This window comes from Nycticebus coucang, chromosome 21, assembly GCF_027406575.1.
Source record: "Nycticebus coucang isolate mNycCou1 chromosome 21, mNycCou1.pri, whole genome shotgun sequence".
In the NCBI taxonomy this organism is placed as follows: Eukaryota; Metazoa; Chordata; class Mammalia; order Primates; family Lorisidae; genus Nycticebus; species Nycticebus coucang.
The window spans coordinates 46270990-46298808 of NC_069800.1; the positions used below are offsets into that span (position 1 = coordinate 46270990).

The 27819-nt window shown below is 39.4% G+C and overlaps 1 pseudogene; it reads right to left on the reverse strand.

Annotated features, from left to right (window-relative positions):
• Positions 1–23056: 23056 nt before the first annotated feature.
• Positions 23057–26745, reverse strand: LOC128573522 (FGFR1 oncogene partner 2-like; annotated as a pseudogene).
• Positions 26746–27819: the final 1074 nt, after the last annotated feature.

Consider the following 27819-nt stretch of genomic DNA (forward strand, 5'->3'; position numbering starts at 1 on the left):
CTTGGGGACAGATCCCTTATGAACATGTAAATGCCCTCCCACTGGAGTGAGTTCGCTCTCTCTCAGGGATGGATTAGTTCATGAGAAAGCAGGTTGTTAAGTGGAGTCTGCCTTCCTTAGTGTTGCTCTCTTGCTTCCTCTCCTGTCATGTGATCTCTTTGCACACACCTGCTCCCCTTCCACTTTTTGCCTTAATTGGAAGCGACCTAAGGCCCTCCCCAATGCACCTGTTCAACTTTGGACTTTCTAGCCCAAAGAATCATGAGCCAAGAAAATCTCTTATCTTTATAAATTACTCAGTCTCAGGTATTCTGTTATAGCAACTCTAAGCAGACTAAGACACTGCCCCTACAATACCATAATTGCATCGTCAGGTAACTAAACCTTATTTGACTTATAGACCTTATTTGAATTTCAGCAGTTTTTCTATTAATGGTCTTTCTCTGTTCCAGGATCCAATACAAGATACTGCATTTCATTTAGCTGTCAATCTCCTGGGTCTCCTCCAATCTGTAATGATTCCCTAGTCTTTCCTTGTCTTTGATGACCTTGACACTTCTGAAAAGTTATTTTGTAGAATGCCCTTCAATTTGGCTTCATTTGATTTTTTTTTTCCCCTCAAGATTAGATTGAAGTTAGGGAGTTTTGGCATGCATACCACAAAAGCAAAGTTTTGCTCCTTTTTAAAATCAGGAGTTATGTGATATTAACATATCCTACCACTGGTAATGTTGACTCTGATCTCTTGGTTAGGATGATAACTACCAGTTTTCTTTACTACGTTTTTGTCTTTGTAATTATGAATTTCTTGGGGGAGGAGTTAAGAACTTCATTTAGTTTGTTAAAAATTAAAATAGAATCGTTTCTTTTCCTCTTTTTTGTCTTCTGAATATCATTTCTGTACAGCTGATGGTTTGAATATCTAAGGGAAAGGAGGAAGTTCAGTTACTATTTCAGAAATTTTGGTATGTAAGGGCATAGACCATGGAGGGTATGTGAAAATTAGGGGCAAAAGCACCCAGTGGCATGTCATGGGAGAATCCTGAAGAGGCCTAGGAAGGAGAATACAAAACATTTTTCCTACAGAAGTTCTTAACCTTGCTGAGGACCAATTTCCTAGAGCACAGAATAGGGATAAGAATGTCCCTCAAAGGGATATATATGGTGAAGATTAACATCAAACACTCCCTGGAAGTTTTCTGTCACAGTACCTGACCTAGTCAGTTTCATCATGTAGCAATTCTCCTGAGTTTAGGAAGGCCTGCTCTTGGATTCTAGTCCCTACTCCCAGATTCTGCCAAGCATGGGAATTCTTTGTTTTCTGTCAGTGTCTGCCAGTTCCTGGGACCCAAAATGTGAACAGAGAGGAAATTGTTGTCTGCCTCCAGCAGCTTGCAGGACTAACTCAAACTTCTTTTAAATTCACATCGGTGAAAAATGGGCCTGCATCCCACTGTGAATTTAAATACTTACAACCCGGTAATAAACGGATTGTGTCACTCATTTATCTTGCAGCCATTAATTAATGGTGGTTAATTGCAGTTATGAGCTGTTGAATTCCAAGCTCTTGCACCCATACATTTTATTTAATGTATTCGGAAAACCTCGGAGGCAGCAGTGAGTTGGGGACTAGAAGAAAGACTGCGCTAGAGAGCAGGGGCCATCCTGCTCCCTCGTCTGCTCTCAGAGAAGGGCCATTACTACACCAACTTCAGAGGCTGGCCCAGGACAGGGGGCTGTGTTCCCACAATGCACTGCTTCCTGGGCCATTCCCTGTGTCTTTATTTTGCTTCCTGCATTTCTGGAAGGGATCTGCTTAGCCAAATCCTCTTTGTATTTTTTTTACAAATGAGAAGTAAATTAATTTTCAATGAAGAAAAATTAAATGAAATAGAGGCCAAAAATTATACAAAGGACTAATGAAGCAAAAAGTTGGCTCTTTGAAAAGATAAACAAAGTTGATAGACCACTAGCTATACTAAATAAAAAAAAAAGAAGAGAGAAAATTCAAATAAGCAATATCAAAAATGAAAACAGAATTGCCAGGTGTCATGATGGGTGCCTGTAGTCCAGCTACTCTGGAGACTGAGGCAAGGTGATTGCTTGAGCCCAAGAGTTTGAGGTTGCTATGAGGTGCGAAGTCATGGCACTTTACCCAGGGCAACAGAGTGAGAGTGTGTCAAAAAGAAAAAAAAAAAAAAAAAGAAAGAAAGAAAAGAAATGCAAGCAGGAGTCATTACAGTTGTTACCAGTTACCACAGAAATACAAAAGATCATCCGAGACTATTATAAACAACTATGTGCTCAGAACTAGAAAACTTAGAGGGAACAGATGAGTTCCTGGAAACATACAACCTTCCAGAGTTGAACTAAGAAGAAATGGAAATCCTGAACAGACCAATAATGAGTAATGAGATTGAATCAGTAATAAAAAAAATCTCCCCCCACAAAAATGTCTAGAACCAGGTGGATTCACAGCCAAATTATACCAAACATGCAATGAATAACCGGTGCTAACGCTCCTGAAATGATTTCAAAAAATCAAGGATGAGGAAATTCTCCCTGATCCATTCTACAAAGTCAGTATTACCCTAATACTGAAATCAGACAAAGATTAAACAACAACAACAAAAACTACACACCTGGTTTTTGAAATTATCTTTTACTTTTATTTATATCTATTAGTTGTCTATATTTTGATACTTAAAAAAATAATAAGAAGTTAACCGATGACTCCATACTGAATCTCATCAAAGCAATCTATAATAGACATACTCTTATTTGAAAATGTGCTTTCTACATTTTTTTTTTTTTTGTAGAGACAGAGTCTCACTCTATCGCCCTGGGTAGAGTGCCATGGCATGACACAGTTCACAGCAACCTCCAACTCCTGGGCTTAGGTGACTCTCTTGCCTCAGCCTCCCAAATAGCGCCCACCACAATGCCCGGCTATTTTTTTGTTGCAGTTTGGCCGGGGCTGGGTTTGAACCTGCCACCCTCAGTATATGGGGCCAGCACCCTACTCACTGAGCCATAGGTGCCGCCCCTTATTTGAAAATGTTAATGTTACTTTCTTTGCATTATTATTATTATTATTGCTTAGTATTTCGATGTAGCAATTGTCTGATTCCTTTTCTGAATGTATTTATGTTTGTTCGTTCTTTACGAGGTTTTTGTTTCTAGTCCTTATCTTAAAACATTGTTATTGTTACTAAATTTTAAGTCTTTTTAATTTTGTGAAGGCAAAAAATTTGAGACCTAATTAACACATGTATATGTAAAAATAAAAATTAAAAAAACTACACACTAATATCTCTGATGAACATAAAAATCCTTAATAAAATACTGATAAATCAAATATAATGGCATGTCAAAAAAAGATGATACACTAAAATCAAGTGGGTTTTATTCCAGGGATGCAAAGATGATTCTATATATGCAAAGTAATAAATATTACTCCTTACATAAACAAAATAAAGAATAAAATCATATGATTATCTTCACAGATGCAGAAAAAGCATTCAATAAAATTTAGCAAGCATAGGAAGCATTCAGTAAAACCCTAAGTAAACTAAGCACAGAAGGAACATACCTCAAAAATTAACAAAGGCTGTATATGACAAACCCACAGAAAACATTGTATTGCATGAGGAAAAGTTGAAAGCACTCCCTCTAAGAACTGAACAAAGCAAGGATGCCCCCACTTTTGCTACTCCTATTCAATAAAATACTGGAAGTCTTAGCCAAAGCAATCAGGCAAGAGAAAGAAATAAAGGGCTTTTACATTGGAAAAGAGGAAATGAAATTATCTCTGTTGATGATATAATCTTATATTTAGAAAACCTTAAAGACTCCACCAAAAGACTCTTAGACTTGATAAATAAATTCAGTAAAGATTCAGGATATACGATATCCTGAATTGTATTGGTTGTATACAAACCAATATACAATAGTCAGTAGCATTTCCATATACCAATAGCAATCAAGCTGAGAACAAAGCAAGAAGGCAATCCTATTTACAATAACAAGAAAAAACAATACCCAGGAATATATTTAACCAAAGAGGTGAAAGATCTTTGTAAGGAAAACTACAAAACATGGGTGAAAGAACTTGTGGATAATATAACAAATGTAAAAACACCTCATGTTCATGAATCAGAAGAATTAATGTCATTAAAATGATCATACTGCTCAAAGAGATCTACAAATTCAATACAATGCCCATCAAAATATCAATATCTTTTTCTTTACAGAATTAGAAATAATCCTAAAATTCATATGGAACCAAAAAAGAGTCTGAATAGACAAATCAATCTTAAGCAAAAAGAACAAAGGTGTAAGCATCACATTACCTGATTTGAAATTACACAATAAAGCTATAGTAACCCAAAATGCATGGTACTACTATAAAAATAGGTCAATTGAACAGAATAGACAACCCAGAAATAAAGCCACATACTTATCGCCAAGTTATCTTTGACTGTCACAGCCCCTATGCCCTGGTCTTGATTGCGGCAGGAAGGAACCAGGTGTGACATGGATTAGAAATACAAGCTTGCAGGAGGTGGGCTAACCTTGATTGCAGGGTAGTCCTGAGCAACCTCCACAGTAGCCTTTTATTGAGACAGTACAAGATGGGTGAGGGGAGTGCTAGACAATGACTCCGTGCCTAAGCATTGCCATGGGCTCGGGCTCTTTCTCCGCAATGAACTCCTGCAGACAAATTGCCTGAGGGTCTGCCGCCCAGCCGCAAATCATCTTGCTCAGAGGTTATCTGGCTCTTGGCGTCCTCTACATTTGCCTCCTCTAGTGTATTAAAGACATTTCTGGATAGGCAAGGGAGAAAATCTGTTGTTGGTTATTTCAGCCGTTCTCCTCACCGAGGAACTTTCCTTCCTGCTAAGTAAAAGAAACAAAAGGGCATATAAGTATAACAGAATTACACCAACAGAACTAATCTGGATATAAGGGAAACTATTTTACCCAAACTAGGCATAGGAGAAAACATGTCCCCTTTGTGCTAATCGCCACCCAACTATGTGCTACGGGCTGACCCATAGGGCCCATGACGCTTCCATGGGAAGATTTACCACCACCGGAAGTTATGTTAGATGGGGAAAGGGCTGTATCGAACTCAGACCCTTTCCAAAGAGCAGTATAACTTTAAGTAAAGATCAGGTGCCCAACTGAAATAGTTATAAATATAACAAGTGAAATTCTCTTATCTTCGCCGATGGCAGTCTAACTGTTATCCTGAAGCCTGCTGTTCGAGGTCTTTGTTGTCATAAGCTTCAAAGGTTTAGAAGATGTATACTAAGCTTACCTGGGGCTTGGTATTCAGCCCCAAATAATGAAATCCTATATCAGTCTTCCCACTCTGCATAGAAGCTCCAACTGTCTCTTAGGGAAACAGGACACTGACCACTCTTAACTGCTTCCTGCTGATGATGGATGGTGATATGGGAAAGGCAGCTAGAGTTCCCACAGAGGAGATTGATCCAGGGTTTCTCTATTATGAAATTACCTATGCTCCAAAAATCAGGGTCCTGTGAATAATAGAAAAGTTAGTGAAAACAAATATGGTTTCCTGCTCGTGTTGAGGCATAATCCAGCGGGCTGGTAACCACTTGGTGTTTTGTAATAATATAGGCAAAACCTCGACCCCAATGCAATACAAAACCAGGCTTCCACTCTGACATGTGAGTTTTTTTTTTTTTAATAGAAAATAGGTTTGTAGTAACTTTCCACAATTATGGCATTTAACACAGTTCAGTTTGAACCCTACTTTTAAAGCCACAGCAAGCAAGTTAGCCTTGTAGAATTCTGTTCCTATATCAGCACATGCCCTTATATATTCCTCTAAGGGAGCATTTTTGTGCTCTCAGTGGTTGCAAGGCTTTTTGACACTCAGAGCTAGCATTCTCAAATGCTAAAATTTGGAAAAGCATGTCTCTGAGCTCCGGCTGGGCAATGGCCTTATTGACTGCAGTTTTTAATTGGGCTAGAAAGTCAGTATAAGGTTCATTCTCTAACTGCATTATCTTAATAAAAGATTTAGAGATATCTCCCAGAGCCTGAACCATTTCTCAGGCCCTAAGACAACACAGTCTTGTCTGGACTATTGCTTTGTTATCATACTGAAGTTGATTGGGAATCCCCGGCCACTGACCAGATCCAGTGAGCTGTTTTGATATTATAGGGACTCCTTTCTGCTGGTTTTGGTGACTCATCAGGTCAGCCTCCTCCTTCCACCAGGTTTTGAAATGTAAATACTGTCCAGGCTCAAGAACAGTTCTGGCTATCATGTTCTAGTCATAAGGAATGAGTCGCTGCTCTTTTATTTATTTATTTTTAATTGTTAAATCATACCTGTGTACATTAGTGCAATCAAGGGGTACAATGTACTGGTTTCATATACAATCTGAAATATTCTCATCAAACTGTTCAACGTAGCCTTCATGGCATATTCTTAGTTACTATATGTAGACATTTGTATTCTGCCTTTAGTAAGTTTCGCCTGTACCCATTCTAAGATGCACCATAGGTGTGGCTCCACCCATTACCCTCCCTCCACCCTAACCTCCCACCTCCCTTCCCCTTCCTTGGCCCTTTCCTCATAGTCTTGTGCTATAGTTGGGTTATAGCCTTCATGTGAAAGCTACAAATTAGCTTCTGGTGCTGGGTGAACTGGCTGGCAACCTGTAGAAGATTGAAACTGGACCCACACCTTTCACCATTAACTAAGATAGACTGTCACTGGATAAAAAATTTAAACTTAAGACATGAAACTATAAAAATACTAGAAGAAAGTGCAGGGAAAACTCTTGAAGAAATTGGCCTGGGTGAATATTTTATGAGGAGGACTCCCCAGGCAATTGAAGCAGTCTCAGAAATACCCTACTGGGATCTGATCAAACTAAAAAGCTTCTGCACAGACAAGAACATAGTAAATAAAGCAAGCAGACAGCCCTCAGAATGGGAGAAGATATTCACAGGTTATAAACCTCTGATAAAGGTCTAATAACCAGAATCCACAGAGAACTCAAATGTATTAGCAAGGAAAGAACACGTGATCCCATCTCAGGGTGGGCAAGGGACTTGAAGAGAAACTTCTCTAAAGAAGACAGACACACGATCTACAAACACATGAAAAAAAGCTCATCATCCTTAATCATCAGAGAAATGAAAATCCAAACTACTTTGAGATATCACCTAACCCCAGTAAGAGTAGCCCACATAACAAAATCCCAAAACCAGAGATGTTGGCATGGATGTGGAGAAAAGGGCACACTTCTACACTGCTGGTGGGAATGCGCACTAATACGTTCCTTCTGGAAGGATGTTTGGAGAATACTTAGAGACCTAAAAATAGACCTGCCATTCGATCCTATAATTTCTTTACTAGGTTTATACCCAGAAGACCAAAAATCACAATATAACAAAGACATCTGTACCAGAATGTTTATTTCAGCTCAATTCATAATTGCTAAGTCATGGAAGAAGCCCAAGTGCCCATCGACCCATGAACAGACTAGCAAATTGTGATACATGTATACCATGGAATATTATGCAGCCTTAAAGAAAGATGGAGACTTTACCTCTTTCATGTTTACATGGATGGAGCTGGAACATATTCTTCTTAGCAAAGTATCTCAGGAATGGAAGAAAAAGTATCCAATGTACTCAGCTCTACTATGGAGTCGCTGCTCTTGTGCTAGCCCCTGTAACAGATCTCTAAAAAATGAGGATTGCATACCATACTGTGCTATGGCCTATTTCAAATCTTTCATAACCATAAAGGCGATCATATGGTGATCAAAACGTTGGCCCCCTCGAGGGTATTGTGGATTGGGAGGAATATCAGTGACCGTAACTGGAAAAAGCCCCGAAATGTCTTCCCACTTAAAGTCACCAGTTTTACCCCCTTCTAACACAGCCTTCATAACAGAAGTCACAGGCGGTTCATTTATATAGGGAGGTGCTGAGGGCAATATTGGGTGCTCTAAGTTGGCATTTCTGAGTGTGAGACTATTTACCTGATCTTCCAATTTTTTGATCTGAGCAGCCATAATGGCCAAAGAGGTAATTCCTTGCTTATTTGTGTATCACATGCTCTTGATTCCCCGTTCTCCTTAGGTTCAGATTCCTACTAAACCTCACTATTCTCCTCACTTTCAAATTCTGCTTCTTCCTCAGTTTCAAATTCTCATGACTCCCCAAGCAGGAAGTTACCCATTGGTTTTTCTAAATGTCTTTGCTTATTTACCAAAGACCTCACTTATTCTGAACGAGGTTCCCTAGATTCTAGATTGGCCAAAGGTCCCACTTTCCCTGAGCAGAGTTTCCCTTTGGACTTCCTCCCACTGTCTGCCAAAGGCCTCACTTCCGAGTGTCCCTTTCCCCTTCAGGCCACGTCCCTGGTATCCTGTTGTGTCCTGCTGGATCCGGCAGATATGCCAGATGTCACAGCCCTATGGCCCTGTACATATATATAAACATTTATAAATCTAGCAGCTTGAAAAAGATTACGATATGCAGAATAGGGTCTTTGAGAACAAATAAATCTGTATTTTAGTTAGATCATCTGTTATCCATGAGGGTGATTCAGTTGGGGTAATATTGGAGCTTAAGACCCTGGATTCAAGTGCAAGTTGTTCTAACCTTAGTCCCTATTCCAGACCCGAGGATATGTTCACAGAAAAGGAGGGTACATACATAAAAATTGTCACAGTAACCACTTCTGTCATAATAGCTCCAAACTGAAATGACCCAAACATCCACCCTCAGTAGAATGAATTGTGGTTCATTCAAACGATGAAATGCTAAGTAGCAATGAGACAGAGAGAATTACTGCTTCCCATCACCACATGGATGGATCTCTGGACCTACTGTTGACAACGGAAGTCACCCACAGGAAAACATGTGATTCCATTTATGTATAATTCAGAAGGAGGCAAAACTAATCCTTGGAGGAGATTAATTAGACTACTCATTGCCTTTGGGGTAGATACTGAGTAGAAAAGGGCATGAGGAATATCGTTGCGGACTGGTTACGGTCACACTGTGACCTCTGTGTGATTACTTGATTGCACGTAAAACTTCCAGATGTCCACTAGAGATGCTCAGGATTCATTACCTTATTCACTATGCTTCAGAAACATTTATCCCTTTGAAATTTCCCATGTATTTATTCTTGGGTACTGTGGCATTGTAGCAAACAGAGAACTATATTGGTAACCAAAGAACATATAGAATTTTCCTGGGTTTGTTCTTAATCTATGTGTGGTGATGCTCAGATTAAACGCAAATTTAGCATTTAGTGAAACTGCATCAGAGTGCTAAATATATCTGCCAGCTTGTGCTAGTTCCTCAGAAAAGCTCACTGTAGTGTGTGTGTGTGTGTGTGTGTGTAAACTACAGCTATATGTCTGGAACATCTCCTTCAAGTTCTTCCCTAAGTTGCTGGGAAGACAGGGCATTTTTGCAGCTGGGCAGGCCACAGGTAACAGCCCAGTGCCTGGTTTCTAGGCACTGTGAAGCTAGTACAGTCCCAGCTGAAAATCACTCTCTGGGTGTTGCACCTCCTCTGCCTGGCTCTTCCTACTCCATTCCTGGAGGGCTTCTCCCAGCTCAGCCTGAAAGCACCCAACTCCCCAGAGGAGGGGCAGCGTCTTGCTGTGATGTGAGCTTAATTGTTTCTAGATTGAGTATTTCCCTGGGACAGCAGTCCCAGCCGGTGTTCCCGGAATTAACATGCTCACTGAAGGATTGAAGATGGTGATTAGGCCCGACAGCATCCGTTTCGGTGGGACAGTCTCAGCGCCACAGAGCTGCACAGGACAGCAAGGAGATTTATTTGTGTGGAATGGAGACATATGGCCAGAATCATCCGCTCCCTTTCCTCTGTAATTAAAACATCTGGGAGCACCAAAGGGCTGGGAAATGAGAAGAAAACAGTGAACATCTCTTCCTGCTCAGCTTCGGATAATCCAGTTGTGGGGCTGAGGCGCTGGAGGGTACAGACCACCAGGCACAGGCTGGTGAGGACATTGAGATGACTCAAAGGTCGGTTCACTTGGAAACGCCTCTTGGGGGTCTTGTGTTGCTTATTTTATTTCTGTCTGAAAGCATGTACAATGGATTTCTTTCTGCAGGTGTTTCTGGAGTTTTATAAAGAAAAATGATTAAGTGACAGAGAGAGTTGTAGGGCTCAGCACTGGGGTCTGGTCCAGGCTTTGACCTTTCTGTTGTCTTGCAATGAACTTTAGCTGGGGCAGTGGAAGCTGATTTCCACTGAGATAGAAGGAGACTTTGGTTTTCCTTGGTTCCTCTTCCTTCATCTAACATCTATACCTCAAGGGGATCCAATCAAACTAGTGTCAGGACCCTCAGCAAATATATCACACTTGGAAGGACAGGTGCCTGAGAAGTCCTTCACTTTACTTGGAAGGACTAGGGTGTGACAACTTTCCTGCCCAGACTAGTAACACTACAGACCAGTTCTTTGGTGATTCCGTTTGTTTACTCATCTACCTCCCCAGTCTCCCAGCCCACTCACTGACCCCTCTACTGTTCTTTCAAGGGACAAACCTTTACTGAGCACCAGCCATGCCCCAGCTTCTGAACTGGGTGTTGGAAAAACAGGAGTAAGAACCTTCAAATAGTTCACTTTGTCTTGAATGAGACATTTATAAACACACACAGACAATCCAGCTAAGAAGCTGGGTTGGGTAAGCCTGCACAGGGCACCAGGCTCCACCTTCTCCCTCCTGCTCTCGAATTCAATGACTTCTGTTACCCGAGTTTACATTCTGTTCGTTCTTCACATGAGAGCCCGGAGTACTCAGCTGGAAAGTAAATAGGCCACATTTATCCAGCACTTACTATATATGCTTGGCACTTTACATTCTGGATTTCTTTCAATCCCCACAGCAACTCTTGGAAGTGGGCATTATTCTGTCTATTTTACAGATCGAATAGCTGAGATTGTAAGTGAGAAAATGGCCAAGGTGGCATTTGGACGTTCAAGTACCTAAACTGAATGCATGTGTTTTTCTATTTTGCTGAGCTGCCTGCCTCGAGGACGTCACGCTTACTCAAGCAGAATCCTCAGCCTTCTGTGGGCCCTACGACAGTTGAGCGCTACCCTGCATCCGTTCCTGCCCAGTCATGTACTGGGTGCTGCCTCAGTCCTTTTTCTAAGAATCTACTTTCCTACACCCCACCCTAGCTTGTGCCAGCCCCTCTCCTTTCTGGGCAGGATTCTCCCCCATCCATCCAGACCTCTCTAGACTGAGGGTAAATTGAAGCAACAGAGCATGTCTACCCAATCTCTTTATTATCAATACTGAGCCCCGAACCGGCCATACAATTTCCACATCTACAAAATGGAGCTAATACCAGGCTCTGCTTCCTCGGGATTGTTGTCAGGACTAAACTAGATAGTACATGTTAAACATTGGGACAATTCCTGGCCTGTTTGTTGTAGGAGTCCAGGGAATGTTAGCAGGTGCTGTTATTGCAGTGAACGGGCACAGTGACCCTCTGGGGAACAGAAATCAAGCTAAAGACACTGACTGACATGCCCAGTGACATCCTGCTAGAAAGTGTCAGAGCTGGGATGTGAACCTAGGCTGCCTGGCTCCAGACCCTGAGGTCTTCATGCAGCCACTGCACCTGGTCCTTAATGAAAGACTGTGCTCAGGGCTCCATGTGTCCAGAATCACAGGGGTTCTGGGGTCTGCCCATGCAGTAGTGATGCCTTTGCAGATTCTCCCTACCACAGCCTCTCCCCATCTGTGTATTCATTTACGTCACATGTATTGTAGAGTTGGCTTGTCCCAGTCAGTGGACCAGACAGATAATGAAAAGATGTCCCTCATCAGGACACAGTCCTCATCTGTGTGGGTATTAAAGCCTTGTGCCTGCTTGAAATAAGACCTATTTGTAAAATGCCTTTGTGGAATGTCCCATTAGACGATGGGGATTTCCTTTATCTGATCCCCTGTCAGTTTCCCCCGAAAGGACCACTCCTAACATAGCTAAGATTTCAGCACTCCTTATAAGGTAACCTACCTGCTCGGGATAGAGGCTTCTGTCTAGGGAATCCTGGGATAGACTGGAGACCCCTGCTCACGTGAAGTGAGAAGCCTCACAATCAACGTCAAGCCTGAATTTTTCCCCAAGATACAACTAAGAACATCCAGTTTCTGATTAAAGAATCTGACATCCATCCAGGCACAAATATTTATGGCCGATAGGCTTAATTCTTAACAGTGAAACAATTTGCAGTGACAATATTAGAAATACGCACACATTCCCAGCGATGAGTCCATTAGCAATACCAACAATAACTTAACAGTTTCAGCGTGTGGCATGCTGAGTTGTACGTAAATGGGGGGCTTGTCCGTCAGAAGCTCTTGGAATGGATGAGCAAGTGTGGCACATTCCTTGGTCACAGCTGGTGAGACCTCGTTTCGAGTACTCTGGTGCCACATGCTCAGTTGCTGGTATAATGCTCTGGGCTTGCGTATCATTCCTCACTCAGAGTTCACAAATCAGCTTGGCAGACCCTGCTCCTGCTAGTGCTTCCATGAAAGCTAAAACATCTGGATGAGAAGTGAAAAATCCAGTCTTTCAGCAAGTCAGCCAGCCAGCCATTTTTCACCATGTATTTGTGTAGTGCCTACTGTCTTAGCAAGCGTTTCATCTACACGCTGTCAAACATCCAGACGAAAGACGCATTCCTTCTCATAATTCATCCAGAAATTTGAGTACCAGGAAAACACAATTCTCTTATAACATCTGCAACATCTGTTATTTGTTTAAAGGTTTCAGCTTTCTCGTGGGCACATTTTCTTGGAATCAGGCTAAGTATGTGCCAGAAGTTTGGAGCTGTCTGGTCTCTGTTTTCAAGTTTCTCACCCCCCAGAGTTCTTACAGGTGCAGGTAGTTGAGGACAACTCATCATATTTCTAAATTACCCTCACCCCAACTTGGAAAGATTAAACCTAAATTGAGATCTGTGGATATATAATGTGAGCATGGAGAACTTACCGCAGTGCCCATAACACTATTACTTACCAACAGGGCATAGGGATAAATTACATGTCAGCAGAAGAAACTAGGGAAAGATGCCATTTATATGCTAGAATTCTCAAAGAGTTCCTGACAGATATAGCTCAGAGGAGAATGGATTGAAGGATGAAGAAAGTAGTTACTTCCCATGTGTAAAGCAAGACCTTGTCTAAGAATGACCTGGAAAAGAAACTGGGAGAACGACATTACCAATCAATAAGGGATGATTGGAAGGGGAAGATCACAGATATTTTGGGAGGTACATCTGGGCCCACCAGTCACCCTAGGTGGTCATGCCAAGCACTATAACTTATTTTTGGCAAGGGGGCCGCACAGAGGACATTGCTTGTCCCAGTACTAACTCCTAGTTGTATAACTGTGCCTGTCAAAAGGAGTGGGCATTGTGCAATTAACTTCTGGCTGCTTCCACATAAAGGAGGGGAACTGTTCAGCTTTGTGGAGAAATGGTGAAACATGTCCAGGCTACTGAACTTTAGAACCAACAGTGTTAAAGTAAAGTAAATCTAAACTGACTACTGACATATATATATATATATATTTTTTTTTTTTTTACTTGAAGAAGAGATACAGATAGAGATAGAGATCCAGATCACCTCTGCCCACATCAGTCTCATCTTCCATTCTGGTTCTTGGCTTGAACATAGAACATTCTCCAAGCACATAAAAAGGAGACCTAAGTGAACCATCAGAGCAAATGTCTCCATGTTGTAAGAAAAGTTCAGAGTATGCATCCTTAACAAAATTCCAGAGAATTTTAATTCTAGAAACTGTGATGAAGCAGGAAATAAGTCAAGACTGAATGCAGATGAAAATATAAGGTTACTGAACTTAAAACTGCCATTCAGTCCTTAACTAGACCATTAGGCACTCTGTATTGCCCAATAGAAATTTCTGTAGTGGTGGCGATGTTCTACATAAAGGATCAGCAAACTTTTCCTATAAAAGACCAGACAGTAAACCTATGTTAGGCTTTGAGAGCCAAATACCAGACTTTGTTGCATATTCTTTAATTTTCTTTTAACAAACTTAAAAAAAAAACACCCATATATGTAAATCCTTAGCCCATGGTGGGCTGTATAAAAACGATGTATGGATATCACTTAACACTTTGCACCTACTAGGATGGCTATAATTTAAAAAGTAAAAAAAAGAAAAAATTTAAAAAGAGAAATAACAAATGCTGGAAAGAATGTGGGGAAATTGGGACTCTCATACACTGCTGGTGAAAGTGTAAACTGGTGCAGCCTCTATAAAGAACAGTTTGGAGATTTCTCAAGAAGTTAACATAGAATTATCTTGTTACCCAGCGATTCTGCTCCTAGATATATAAAAAAGGTCATGGGCAGAATTTGCTCCCTGTGTTGTCATTTGCCAGTGCTACTCTATGTGTTTGCTATTTCCTGGTAGCCACCAGCTCCACGTAACTAACGATGACTTGTGACTGAGCAAATATATTTTTCTTTTATTTAAATTAAGTTTAAATTCAAACAGGCACATGTGGCCAGTGACTACTGCATTAACTAGCATGACTCCAGAAAACTAAGTAACTGAAAGAGAAAAAAAGTTCAAGAAATTCTTTAAAAACTTAGAGAAAAGACATTTTAAAAAGCTGTGATGAGATGAAAGAAGACAGATGCAGGAAAAATCTAGGAGGATGGAAAGGGAAGACAGAGGGGAGACAAATTGAAAAAAGAAAGGAAAAAGCTTTTCAGGTCTGATGAAATGGCTTTGTTAGATGGATAGGCTCACCGTGCTGTTATATTATCAAAATACAATGGAAAGACGGCAAGCTATGTTGAGACATAGCCTGGTGAAATTATTTTGAATTTCAGAGTTAAAATAGATTTTACTACAAGCATACAGGCCTGCAAATAAATAGATTATTTAAAGAGAAACAAATACAAGAATAATCTCAGACCTTTTGTGGGACTCTAAGTACTTTAGATAATGGTTATAAAGTTTTGAGGGAGAAAATAAAGAGATTTAAAAATTTATTTGGCTAAGATGAACATGCCTGTTTAAGAGCAAAAGAGAGACATATTCAGAAATACAGATGCTCAGAAAGTCAGCATTCACTTAGAAGGAAAAATTCTCATATAAGTAACCTGCTGATGAAGATTCAACACAAATAAAAAAAAAACTAAGCAAAAACCATAGATGGGAAATTATGGTATTAGAGAATTAGAAGAAACATCTAAAACTATAAAACATGAAGTTTAATAAAATAATTCTTGTTTCATCATTATAACATGATATACATGTGAAAATAAGGACATAAATAATGTAAAAATATTTTGTGTTAATAATGTAAATATCTCAGATTACATCAGTCAAACTTGGACATGAAGGAGAAGAAGAGGATATAAAGGGGACTGGGCTGTCTCAAAGGTGTACATCTGTGATGTGGACTTATTTAGGTCACAAGAAACTGTTTAGTGTAATATTTTATGATACGCTCCTGACATCAGCTTCTTTCTCACACCAACATTTCACATCAATCATGTAATAGTGTTAGAGGCAACTTGATCTGGAGATACCAGCAGAGGTGGCAGCTTTCTCCCTGAATTTGGGGATATCTATTCTAGAAGGTCTCTATCTTCTCCATACAAGTTTCTAACTTCTCATGAGAGTCGCCACAACCTCATAAACTGAAGTGTTCTGATTTTATGAGAAGTCTCAGTAGCAGTTATCTAGATTTGATCACATTTCATGGATCAAATTCACTAATAATTCAGTTTAATTCTAAAATTATATATGTTTCCATTTGTCTTTGGAGGGAAGTTAAAGCACTATAAGCTATTAAATGAATATGTAGATATTTATTTAACATAAGCTCTGTAACAATACAAAAAAAAAATCCTTTGCAAAGTAAGAGAAATATTTACCAAAATTTAACATATTCTTGGCCAAGAAGTCCTCAATAAATTCTAATGGGCAGAAATTAAACAGTTCATATTCTCTTAATAGAGTATAATAATTCTAGAAGTTGAAAGAACCAGTTTAAATAAAAACTACTTGGAAATTGCAGCAAAATATGACATCTTTTTCCTCAATCAATCATATGACTAATTAAAAAGTAACATTATCAACTATTTAGAAAATTATAGACTTCATGTGTATCAAATTTCATGGGATATGGTACTAGGTAACACAATCATAGCATTAATATTCAATAATAATAAGACATACAAATGGCCAACAGGTATATGAAAAATGCTCAACATCATTAGTCACCAGAGAAATGCAAATCAAGACTACAAAGAGATGACATCTCACCCCAGTTAAATTGGCTTTTACCAATGATGGATAATAATGAATGCTGGTGAGGACATGGAGAAAGGGAAACACTTGTACACTGTAGGGAGGAAAGCAAATTAGTGCAATGGCTATGGAGAACAGTATGGAGGTTCTTTGAAAAATTGAAAATAGAACTACCATATAACCAGCAATCCTGTAGCTGGGTAGATATCCAAAGGAGGGGAAATAAACATACGGAAAAGATATCCTTACTCCCATGTTTATTGAAACATCATTCACAACAGCCAAGATTTGGAACCAACCTAAGTGCCCATCAATGGATAACTAATGAATAAAGAAATTATAGTCATATACACAAGGAATATTATGCAGCCACAAAAGAATAAAATCCTGCCATTTGCAATAACATGGGTGGGACTGGAGAACATTATGTTAAGTGAGATAAGCCAAGCACAGAAAGACAAATCTCACACATTCTCACTTATATGTGGGAGCTAAATATTTAAAAACGATTGATCTCATGGAGACAGAGAGTAGAATGATGGTTACCAGAGGCTGGGAAATATAGTGAGGAGGGGGAGGATAAAGTGGGGATGGTTAATGGGTGCAAAAATATAATTAGATAGATTGAACAATATTTGACAGCACAACAAAGTGACTATAATCAATAGTAAGTTAGGGTATAGTTTACAATAACTGAAAGAGTGGAATTGAAATGTTCTTAACATAGAGAATTGGTAAATCCCTGAGGTGATGGATACCTGAGTTACACTGATTTGATTAATTCATATTGTATGCCTATATTGAAACATCACATGTACCCTGGAAAGATACTAGGTATCTTAGTAAGTATCTATACTAATTAAAAATTAAAAAGAAAGAAAGATTCTTCTGAGTATATTCTAGTCTTGAAATATATTTGCCTATTTAAAGAAAGCCATATAGGCAAAGGTAAGGTATTCAATATAATAGAGATTAATAATGTTCATCATTATACTGATCATATCCCTATATGCATAATTAAATTTCATTCTGAAAAAAATAATTAAAATATAGTATTTGGCTTAAGAAGTTAAAGATCAGTACTCAGCCCTACTATGAAGCTAAATTATAGCTTTCACATGAAGGCCATAACCCAACTATAGCATAAGACTATGAGGAAAGAGCCAAGGAAGGGGAGGGGATGGGGGACGTTAGGGTAAAGGGAGGGTAATGGGTGGGGCCACACCTATGGTGCATCTTAGAATGGGTACAGGCAAAACTTACTAAAGGCAGAGTACAAATGTCTACATACAAGCACTAAGAAAATGCCATGAAGGCTATGTTGAACAGTTTGATGAGAATATTTCAGATTGTATATGAAACCAGCACATTGTACCCCTTGATTGCACTAATGTACACAGCTATGATTTAACAATAAATAAATAAATAAATAAAAAGAAGTTAAAGATCAGTAAAATAAGCAGAAATAGGATAAAAAAGGAAAAAATAAGAGTTGGTTAAAACCAAATCCAAGAAACAATAACATTTTTAGATCTTGTGCAAGTTTGATTAAGAAGAGTCAACACAAACATGAAAAATTTTTATCAAGGGTTATACAATAGGATGACATCACATCAGTTTTTAAAAGAGTGAATACAATGTACATTTTTCTGAATGGATTTTAAAATATTAATTAAAATAATTATTGAGGTAGGGAATAGGAATAGCAATAATGACTAAGGAATAATTAAATGAATGCACACATATTCAGACTAATATTATAAATGTTTGCAATACATTTCTTCCACATAAGGCTCCTGGTCCAGATTGTACTATAGGTGAGGTCTGTGAGAGTTCATTGCATAGTGTTACAATCATTTCTCTCCTAAAATGTGAATTTTTTGAGGCATGACATTTGGGCTGTGTATTCTAGATGCCCAGTGGTAGGCTTAACATATATTAGGTCCCCAATGAACACTCATTGAATGAATGACTCAATCAAACAAGACTTGCCATGATACACATGAATTTAGAAATTTGTTGGACAGCTGTGGCCAGTCTTTGTCCCAGTAGTATTTTACTTTTATATGTTTTCCTCTCTTCTTTGTCCATGTTATTTCTGTTGCCAGACATCCTCCCTTTAGAAAGGTAAGATCTGGTTGTCCTTCACAACTTGTTCAGGTATCACTATCTTTAGAAAGCCCCCACTTACTCTCTACCTTCTACTGAATCTTCATCATGGAATTACCTTTGCACTTGCTATAAGAGGTCTGACAATATTCAGTTTGTGCTGAATATACTATGGTCACTTTCAAAATATTCCTCTTGGGAAGTATACCTAGTCCATTCCACAAAGGAATATTGGAGAAATATTGGAATTATTTCTGGAATGGCTATCAGAACCGTCCTTGTACAAGGTGTGACATTTAAGTTAGTGAACTTGCCACTGTGAGCTTATGTTGGCAGCACTGTACAAACAACTCAGTAAGGCTTCATAACCTTGGTATATCAGTGTCTCACAGCTGTGTTTGTGTCAACGTGTGGGAATGTCTTGCTGAGTGGCATTCATTATTGTTGTTGCACATTTTCATGTAATTAATTGTCTTTCCAACAAGCCCATACATTCTTGGAGGACAATTATTATATCATATCTATCTTCAGAGAAGAAAGAAAGGAAGGAAGGAAGGAAGGAAGGAAGGAAGGAAGGAAGAAATAGAGAAGCAATATGTTGAAGGACAAGTTGGGGATCCCGGATGGTCCCACGGTCTGGGGTAAGGCAATCAGTAGGTCTTCCAGACCCTCTTTTCCAACCACCAGTTTGGAATCTTCCAGATTACTGCATCTTGCTTTCTTCCTCTCCTTCCTGTTGGAAATCTGATGCCAGAGTTTTCATAAAGTTTCTCCTGCTGCACCCCCGGGACTCTTTCTCCGTCTTCTCCCCATCTAGATTTCCTCCTTAGATCTCATGAAGTCTTCCAGTCCCATAAATATGATTTTCTTTGTTCAACATTTTACTGACAGTTCAATTCAGAGATGTTTAAGGAACATTGACTACATTGCAGGTAGGAGGAAGGGATGCTGTGAGACCCATGGAGGAGATTGTTTTTGGAAAAGTTGCATTGCCTGCTTGCCCCATGCTCAACCTTGCTTGGCGTCTGCTTCCATAACTGCCAGAGCCACTAACTACAGAAATGTGGGGAATACTTGGAGGAGGGAGGGGAACGGAGGAGTAGAAACTTTCCTTCATGGACTTAACAAGATATTATTACTATATACTGCTCTCAGGAACTCTGTTAGGAATCAGAGATAAGTAAATGAAACAAAGTAACTCTGTTGGGAGAAACAGACAAAAAGTAGGAAATAGATTAATAAAGAAAGTGATTATAAATGGTGAAGCATCTAAAAGAGAACAGAGAGATCAGGGTTGCAATCTGTTCTCTCTACACTGGGTGGTAGCTATGCGAGCTTGGCCAAGTGCAAATATTTGCATTTCAGGTCTTTAGACCAAAAAAAATAATTTGGAAACATTAAATTTATGGTGTCTAGCATTTTTAAATATCCCTTTTATGTTGAAAAAAATCTTAGATTTATGGAAAAGTAGCAAAGTGAAACTACAGGGAGTTCCCATGTATCCTTTATCCCATTTCAACAGAAGCTAACATCTTGCATAACTATGGCATTTTTGTCAAAACTAAGACATTAACATTGGTATGTTAATAACAATTAAACACCAGAGTTTATTTGTATGTCACCAGCATTTCTGCTATTGTCTGTTTTTGGTTGTTGTTCTTTCAGGACCCAATTAGGGGTATTTCATTGCATTTAGTCTAGCTCTTTTTGATCCTTAAGTATTCATGCCTCCATGAGGCACAGAAATATAAAAGCGGACACAGAGGGCAGAGTATTGCTTGCATAAGGTAGTTTGCAAACACGTATGCAAAGAGGATCAAAGAAATCCTTGGGAAACTGGGTAGCCATCACTGCCCCAGCCCGTGATGTCAGTCAAGCTGTTTGCATTTTTCAATCCATCTCTCCTGGGCATCTGGGACAGCTTCTGCATCTCAAAGAAGCCTCTCTCCAAATTAAATTCTTTAAGCAAAATGGGACCTGGAATGTAGCATTTATAAATTACCTATGAGGGCCTGTAAACATCAGTTTTTTTTTCAATTTAATTGCCCTTTTAAATATTTAATCCCAAGACAGGGTTGGGAGAAGAGTCATGGAGGAGGTGTACAGGCAGACTCCAGAATGGTTTCCCATCTGTCTGTCAAATGGACAGCCCGCCCAGAAAGATTAACCCAGATTCTCCCAAAGAAATCTGTGTCAAATTGATGCTGAGTTGCTCTGGCATCTGAGGAGAATCTTGACATGACAAGATTAACCCTCTCAGTGTCCCGAGGCTCTGGGAGAAAGACTTTTCCAAAGGTTCACCTGTGCACAGCTCAGCAGTGGGCCAGAGTTCAATTTCTCTGTGTGAGGAGTGTGACGTGAGTACAGGTAGGGAATGAGCGTTGAGGAGGTGTTATTACTCAGTGGGGATTTCCCACCTGACTGCACTGGATTTGTCACTGAAGTTTTATTTTATTTTATCTTTTTGAATTTTAATCACTCATCTTTATTGATAAAATAGTTTCCTATGCAGTACATACTCTCAGACATACATTTGAGGTTCTGTTTAATGACAAAAAAAGTATGGGATGGAAAACAAAGTAAATGTCTTTAAACACCAAGACCACGAATAAATTAAATCAATAATTATTTACAAAAATAATTATTTATCGAGTAATGTTTTATTATGGAGCTGCCTCAATGACTTGCCTCAGACTTAATCTCAATTGTGTAGCTTATTTTCTGTAATTCTTACCTGGGATAAAAAACTATGTGAATAATGTGTCATTAAATTAAGGGATACCTTCCCAAAAATGAATAGAAAAGTTTAAAAATAAAAACTGTCATTTATTTATAAAATATCAATTAAGGCCTCCGAATGAGAAATCTATATAATGTTTGGGCCATTAGCCCTTTTTAATCAGCCCCATCTTCCTCATTCACCCAAACTTTCTTTTTTTTTTTGTGGTTTTTGGCTGGAGCTGGGCTTGAACCTGCCAGCTCCGGCATATGGGACTGGCGCCCTACCTCTTTGAGCCACAGGCGCCGCCCCATCACCCCAAACTTAAAGACAGAAAAATTCTGAAGTGAAAAGTAGTTCTAAATTTTACCAATATATGAAATTATACACAAAAATTACCACATGAAGTAATTTTTAAACAAATTATATACTCAAAAGTGGAATTTTCTATTTGTGCTAATTTTACAGTATTTTTAATGTAAACAGGTATCATATTTGATACTTTTATCCTTTTATTCTACAATCCCCCTAAGAAAAATTTAGGTTTCAACTGATGGTAAAGCACATTATCTGGTGGTCTTTAAAAAAATTTACCTACTGTATATTTGATATTAAAAAAAACAAAACAAATACTTCTAAATCCACAGATTTTTCTCCCTCTTTCAACTGAAAGGTTATAAGAAAAACCTTACTGGTTATAAGGATAAGATGGAGCTTAAAAAACAGATCTAGAATTTTTGTAAAATTTTAATTTACTATTTCTGTATCTCAAGAGTAATTAATTAAAAAGGGGGGTTCTATGAGCCAAAGGCATTCTCATTTACTTTGAAATTTATCATATTTATGTTGCTATACCAAACATTTCAACTCTGTTAGCTAAATAAACAACATAATATCCTTAAACATCAGCAAGAGAAGAGAAAAATCTCATCTTCATTATTGAAGTAGAAACAAAACTTATTCTTTCAAAGGAGTAGTTTATTTATTTATTTATTTATTTATTTTTATTAAATCATAGCTGTGTACATTAGTATGATCATGGGGCACCATACACTTGGTTCATAGACCGTTTGACACATTTTCATCACACTAGTTAACATAGCTTTTGTGGCATTTTCTTAGTTATTTTGCTAAGACCTACTAAATGTCTATTATAAGATCTTCTTTCTTAGAAAGTAGTATTCCTTCTCTTTCATTCCTCAAGTATTTCCAACACATAAGTTTAAGTTGTGGACAGTTGTTAGCTAAATATCAGTGAAGGTAAATTAGCTAAAATTAAATTACTTCTTTTGTTTATGCTGCAAATAAGACATTCCTACAGCCTTTAAAACTGAATTTTCTTCGACAAAAACTTAAATTAATGGAAAATTAGATAGGCAATCACTGAAGCTGCAGTCTCATAGTACTTAAGCTAGTTGTTAACTTTGCCACCAAATAGGAAGGATAAAATCTGTATGAAAATCTATTCACAAAACAGTGGCAAAAATTTATATCTTCAAACTGAGATAAGTCTATGAATTCCCAAGCATTTTCTGGGAATATTCAACTTATTTAAGTATTATCCAGAAAGCCAGCTGCACTGCTGAATGCTCTTAATATGTTCAGCAGTCACTGCAAAAGCCTTTCATTTGTTTATCATTTAACAATGGCTCAATGGCTTCTACTTTTCAGTTATATTTTGGAATAAAGTCCATGACCATTATCTATGCATTTTTTTGTTGCTAACTCATAGCCAGTGCACTGTACATATTATAGAGGAAAAAAATAAAGTGTTAAGATTGAGTTTCCTGTTCATTCATTCATTCATGTATAGGCCAGTCCTAGCGACCATTTTGAGCCATTTAAGAAGCTCACAGACATGGCAGCTCTTCAGCTCTTCCTCAGACTCAGGTTACTATTGGTCACTAATGCTGATAAAGAAGTACTTTCTGATGCATCATCTTTCCTGAGGTTCAACCATGATTCTCGAGTTATTTGAAGGATCTCTCTCAAGCCTCTGTTTTCTTGTTCCAGTTGAAATATCCGTCGGGTTCCTTACAACCTTGTTGCTCATCAGTTTCAATGGCTTTCCTCATTACTGCTGCCTTTTCAGTTATCTGGTCAACACGTGCCTGTAGTTCATGCTGATTTACTACCAAGTGCCTCCTCTCCAGTCCATGTTGAGGTGCTTCAAGGATGTGTCGAGATGCATCAAGGAAGAATCCGTCAGAGCTGTTACGATGTACCATGTCAATCTTGGAGCGCTGTTCTTTTAACTTCGTAATTGTACCTGGATCATCTTTTTTGCTAGCCATTAGCAATCTAAACATTTGTTCTCGATACTTGCTCATTATAAGTTCTAAGGCAGACCGATGCTCTTCCAGGGATGTACGCAATTCTTTGTTCTCTTGTTGCAATTCTCTGATTTTTCTGTCCTCTTGCTGGATTTCCATGACTCACGTGGCCCGTGGCGGATGTCTTGCAACTTCATTAAGTTCTTGAATTTCTTCTGATACTGCTTCATGGCTTCTACTCGCTTGTTGAGAGCTGTGGTTTGCTCAATCAAGGATTCCCCTGCACCGTCGTGATCTCTCAGTCTTTCAACAAGAGCTGTAGCATCAGCAAGTGCCTTCTCAATTGTGCAACTTACTTTCAGCTCTCAATCCCTCGCAGCCTTCAGCTGTAGAGATTAGGACTCAAAGCCTCTACCAACTTGGACCTATGCATTCAAGGGAAGAAGACTCCGCGTCCCTATTCGGCCTCTTCAGCGAGCAAAGCATAACCAGACAGACACAGGAGGAGAGTTGCTAGGGGGCCAGCGGGACTCATCCCCATCACCGGCCCTGGGGAAACCTACACTGACCGCCTTCCACCAGCGCTCCTGGAGCCCTCCAGCCTGGCTAGACTTCTTTCCTTGGGTTACCGTAGGGCACAGAAGACCACTCACTGATTTGCGCGAGAGGTCTGGACCTGTTCCTGAAGTTTTATCACACTGCAAGCCTGCTGTGACTGTGCCACACAGGAAGGCTGCTCCTGACTGGTTACAGATGCCACAGTCTACACAATAATCCAGGGTTGCAGATCCTCAGCCCCTGACAGGACTTTTATTTAATGCTAACCAACCTCCTTCCCTCCTGGACTTTTGAATCTTGCTGGATTCATGTTTCTGGAAACATTTTCACTCCAAGTAGTGACCTCCTGTCCTAATTTTTACAGAGCTACTAAAACCTTCCCCTAGTTCTTACTTGTTAAGGTAGTCCCTTGTCTGTATGAATTGGCTTATCTCTCTAGGGTTTCTCTCTAAAGGAAATCAATACCAACTGCTTGTCACTAAACAGGGACTCAGGGAAAAGGGGATCAGGAGATGTGAGACACAGAGGTATACAGAGACAACGAAGCCTAGGGGCCCACAGCCTGCTAGTTTTTGGCTGTCAAACAGAAGGTCTCACATTGCTTCCTTTTGCATTGAGGCCTGCATTTGCAGGTCCAGAATCTGACTCCCAACACTCAATCTGGGGAGGCAGCTCTAAGCCTGAGTTCTTCTGGCTTAGTGAGAAAGGTTAGTCTTGATGCAGGCTACTCCACTGGGTTTTGTTTGTTTGAGCCAAACTGATGGGTTGTGCAGAATTGGAGTGGCCCCAACTACTTGTACAACCGTTAGTGTACACATGTGATAAAATCTCTCTCCCAGTTTCCACCAACTAAAGATTAGATGGTGAAGTCAGTTTTGACCTGAACATCAGGGATTAAAAATTGCAATTGTACTTGACTTCTAAAGAATTCACTATGATGTAACTAGTAAGGTGTCTTCTATGAACAGACGTATCCAGGATTGCCCTTATATTCCAGACTGGGCACTCACAGACATATCTAAGCTCTGGAAGTGTTTTGTTTGACCACATAGTGTGACTAGGGATGTCTCTGGATGTTCACATAGACTCCAATACCACTCAGTCTCAACCTCTGCCACTGTGTTATGCCCCATATGTTTCATACATTTGTCTCTCATGTAGAGGGTTGAACAGTGGCTCCCCTAGATGTCTAAGTCTTAATCCCTGGAACCTATTAATGTGACTTTATTTGGGAAAAGGGTCTTTGCAGATGTACTTAATTTAAGGATCTTGAGATGAGATCATCCTTGATTTAGGGTTGGCCCTAAATTCAATGGCAAATGTACTTAATAAAGAAAGAGAGAGGGAGGCTTGAGACACACAGAGAAGACATCCATGTAAAGATGGAGGGCGGGATCACGACACCTTGCATCAAGCCCAAAGAAAGATGGGTCTCAGTGGATACTGAGGGTAAGAATCTATCAGTTAATAAACATGTAAAGGACTGGACCTTAAGAAAATGTGTAGGCCCTGGGACCATGGATGGAGACAAAGCCAGGATTTCTATAGCTGTGACCTGGGTCTTAGGTACCATTTGGACAGATGACATGGGTCAGGGCACGAGACCCAGAGAAGCTCCCAGGACTTGGGCATATCTTGGTGTTCTGAGGTGGCCCTCAGTGCCTGCTGCCGCCTACAGTCCAAAGAGCCATCTTCATCTTCAGAGCCCCTCTGCACCAACCTTGTGATAGCTATAAGATTGTGAACATTCCTAAAACATTCAGATCATTGATCATTCATTCCTTAATAAACTTTTATTAGCCTGTGAACTAAAAATAAAATCCTAAGTCCTCTGCTACCTAAATGGACCCCTCTTGGCCAAGGAGATCCCCAAAACACCTTAAAACTAAGTTTTCATTCATGATGGGGTGGGAAAAATAAAGCACAATTACAAATGCACATGATTTCTCGTTTCATGACCCCTGTAACTTGTTGAATGTATATATTTGACCACTTTGCTCAGTACAAATTCCTTTTGTCTCTTCCTTTGGAGCACATGTGCCTGGCATCCGGCCAGGGCCTTTCTAGCTTGTTGGAATGGCTGCCCAATAGGCTGCTACCCTTTAGGAGAAATAAAGCTGTTCTTTTTCCAAAGTATCAAACTCCTTAAATTTTTTAGTTAACTTTTTTATAACATTGTGTCTTTCTTTGCATTGTTTTCCTTGTGCAAAATGTTCTTTTCCTGAATATTGCCTACAAACGGTCATTGCAAAGAACATAGGAGTTAAAGTACTGGGTTAAAATTCTGACTCTGCCACTTTGAGCAAGTCTCTTAACTGGTCTGAGCCTCAAATTTCCAATCTGTAAAAGGGGGAGGTGGTGGTGTGTATGATAACTATCCCACATGATTGTTGTGAGCATGAAATCAGGCCATCAATTTAACCATACCAGAGTGCCTGGCACCAGGATTGCATGAATTCAGGGTTCTTAACCTAAATTTCTTAACTTTATATTTTATGTTCTAGACATTTCTTTTACCTCGACCTAGACTGGGCCTGCCTTGCATGTAATAGTTGTTAATAAATATCAACATTCTTTCCTCTCTCTTTTTTTCTGTTTCCTCCAGCAGAAATAATTATCACAAATTCTATTGTTATTAGTCTATACCAGGGTTGAAAACTATGGCCCAAGGGTCAAATCCAGCCTACCATCTGGCTGTACAAATACAGTTTGTTGGAACACGGCCATGTCTATTCATATGTGTTAAAACCTCCTGCTTTGTGTTGTATACTCATTATGGTTTCCTGGCTTGTGTGCCTATTTCTGACTATCAAAGCTCCTTTCATTCTGTTCTGGAAAGTTTTAAGCAACTCCAGTTTTGCTTAAGTTGAACCGACTTTGGGAAGCATTTATGCTCCTTTCATATCAGTAAAAGCAGCCTCTTCTGTCTTTTCTATTTTAAATTTGAATTTATCAACCACCCAAGTTAAGTTGCCAGCTTTGTCTCAAAGAAGCTTCTTATAGACCTTGGACCTTTTCTTGAATCAGTATATTTAAGCCATAACTAGAATGTGATTAAGGGGGAAATACCATAGGATCTGATGCAGCGAGGATCAACAGAGCTGCAGAAATGTGACAGGCTTTCTTGTTGTGGCCTCTGCTTCCCACCCTGCCTACTTGCCTCAAGGGAATCATGCCCTCATGTTCTGGTTCTGTTTCACTACCTGACCAGACTTCATTGCATCTCAAAAGCCTCATTGTGTAATTTACATTGTAAAGCTGATTTTGATAAGCTGAGCTTTGTGTAAGCTGTTGAGTTGAGTTTGGGTTCTAGGCTGATTGAGGTTGTCAGAGGGACTCATCTTTCTGATTTGGAGAATCAGAGGATTCTTGGACCATGGTTCTGAGAGCCTTTGGCTTGTTATTTATTTATTTTTTAGGCAGAGCCTCACTCTTCCACCCGTAGCGTCATAGATTTAAATTAATGCATTAAGAGTAACCTATGTGTCATGTGGATGCAATGTTCCAGATAGAATTCAATAGACTAAAAACCTTTTCAAAAAGCACCAGAAAAGAAATCCTTGAAACTGCAGATTCCCATGTAACAATAATGATGGCATACCTTCACAGGAATCTCAAACTCTTGGGCTCTAGTGATCCTCAAACTGCTGAGCTCAAACGATCCACCTGCCTCAGCTTCACAAAATTACAGGGTTATAGGCATGAACCCCTGTGCCTGGTGCTTATAAAATACCGACCAATGCGCTTTGGTTAGCAGTCACCAAAATACCACAAAACTGAATCTGTATAAGGAGTCTGTTT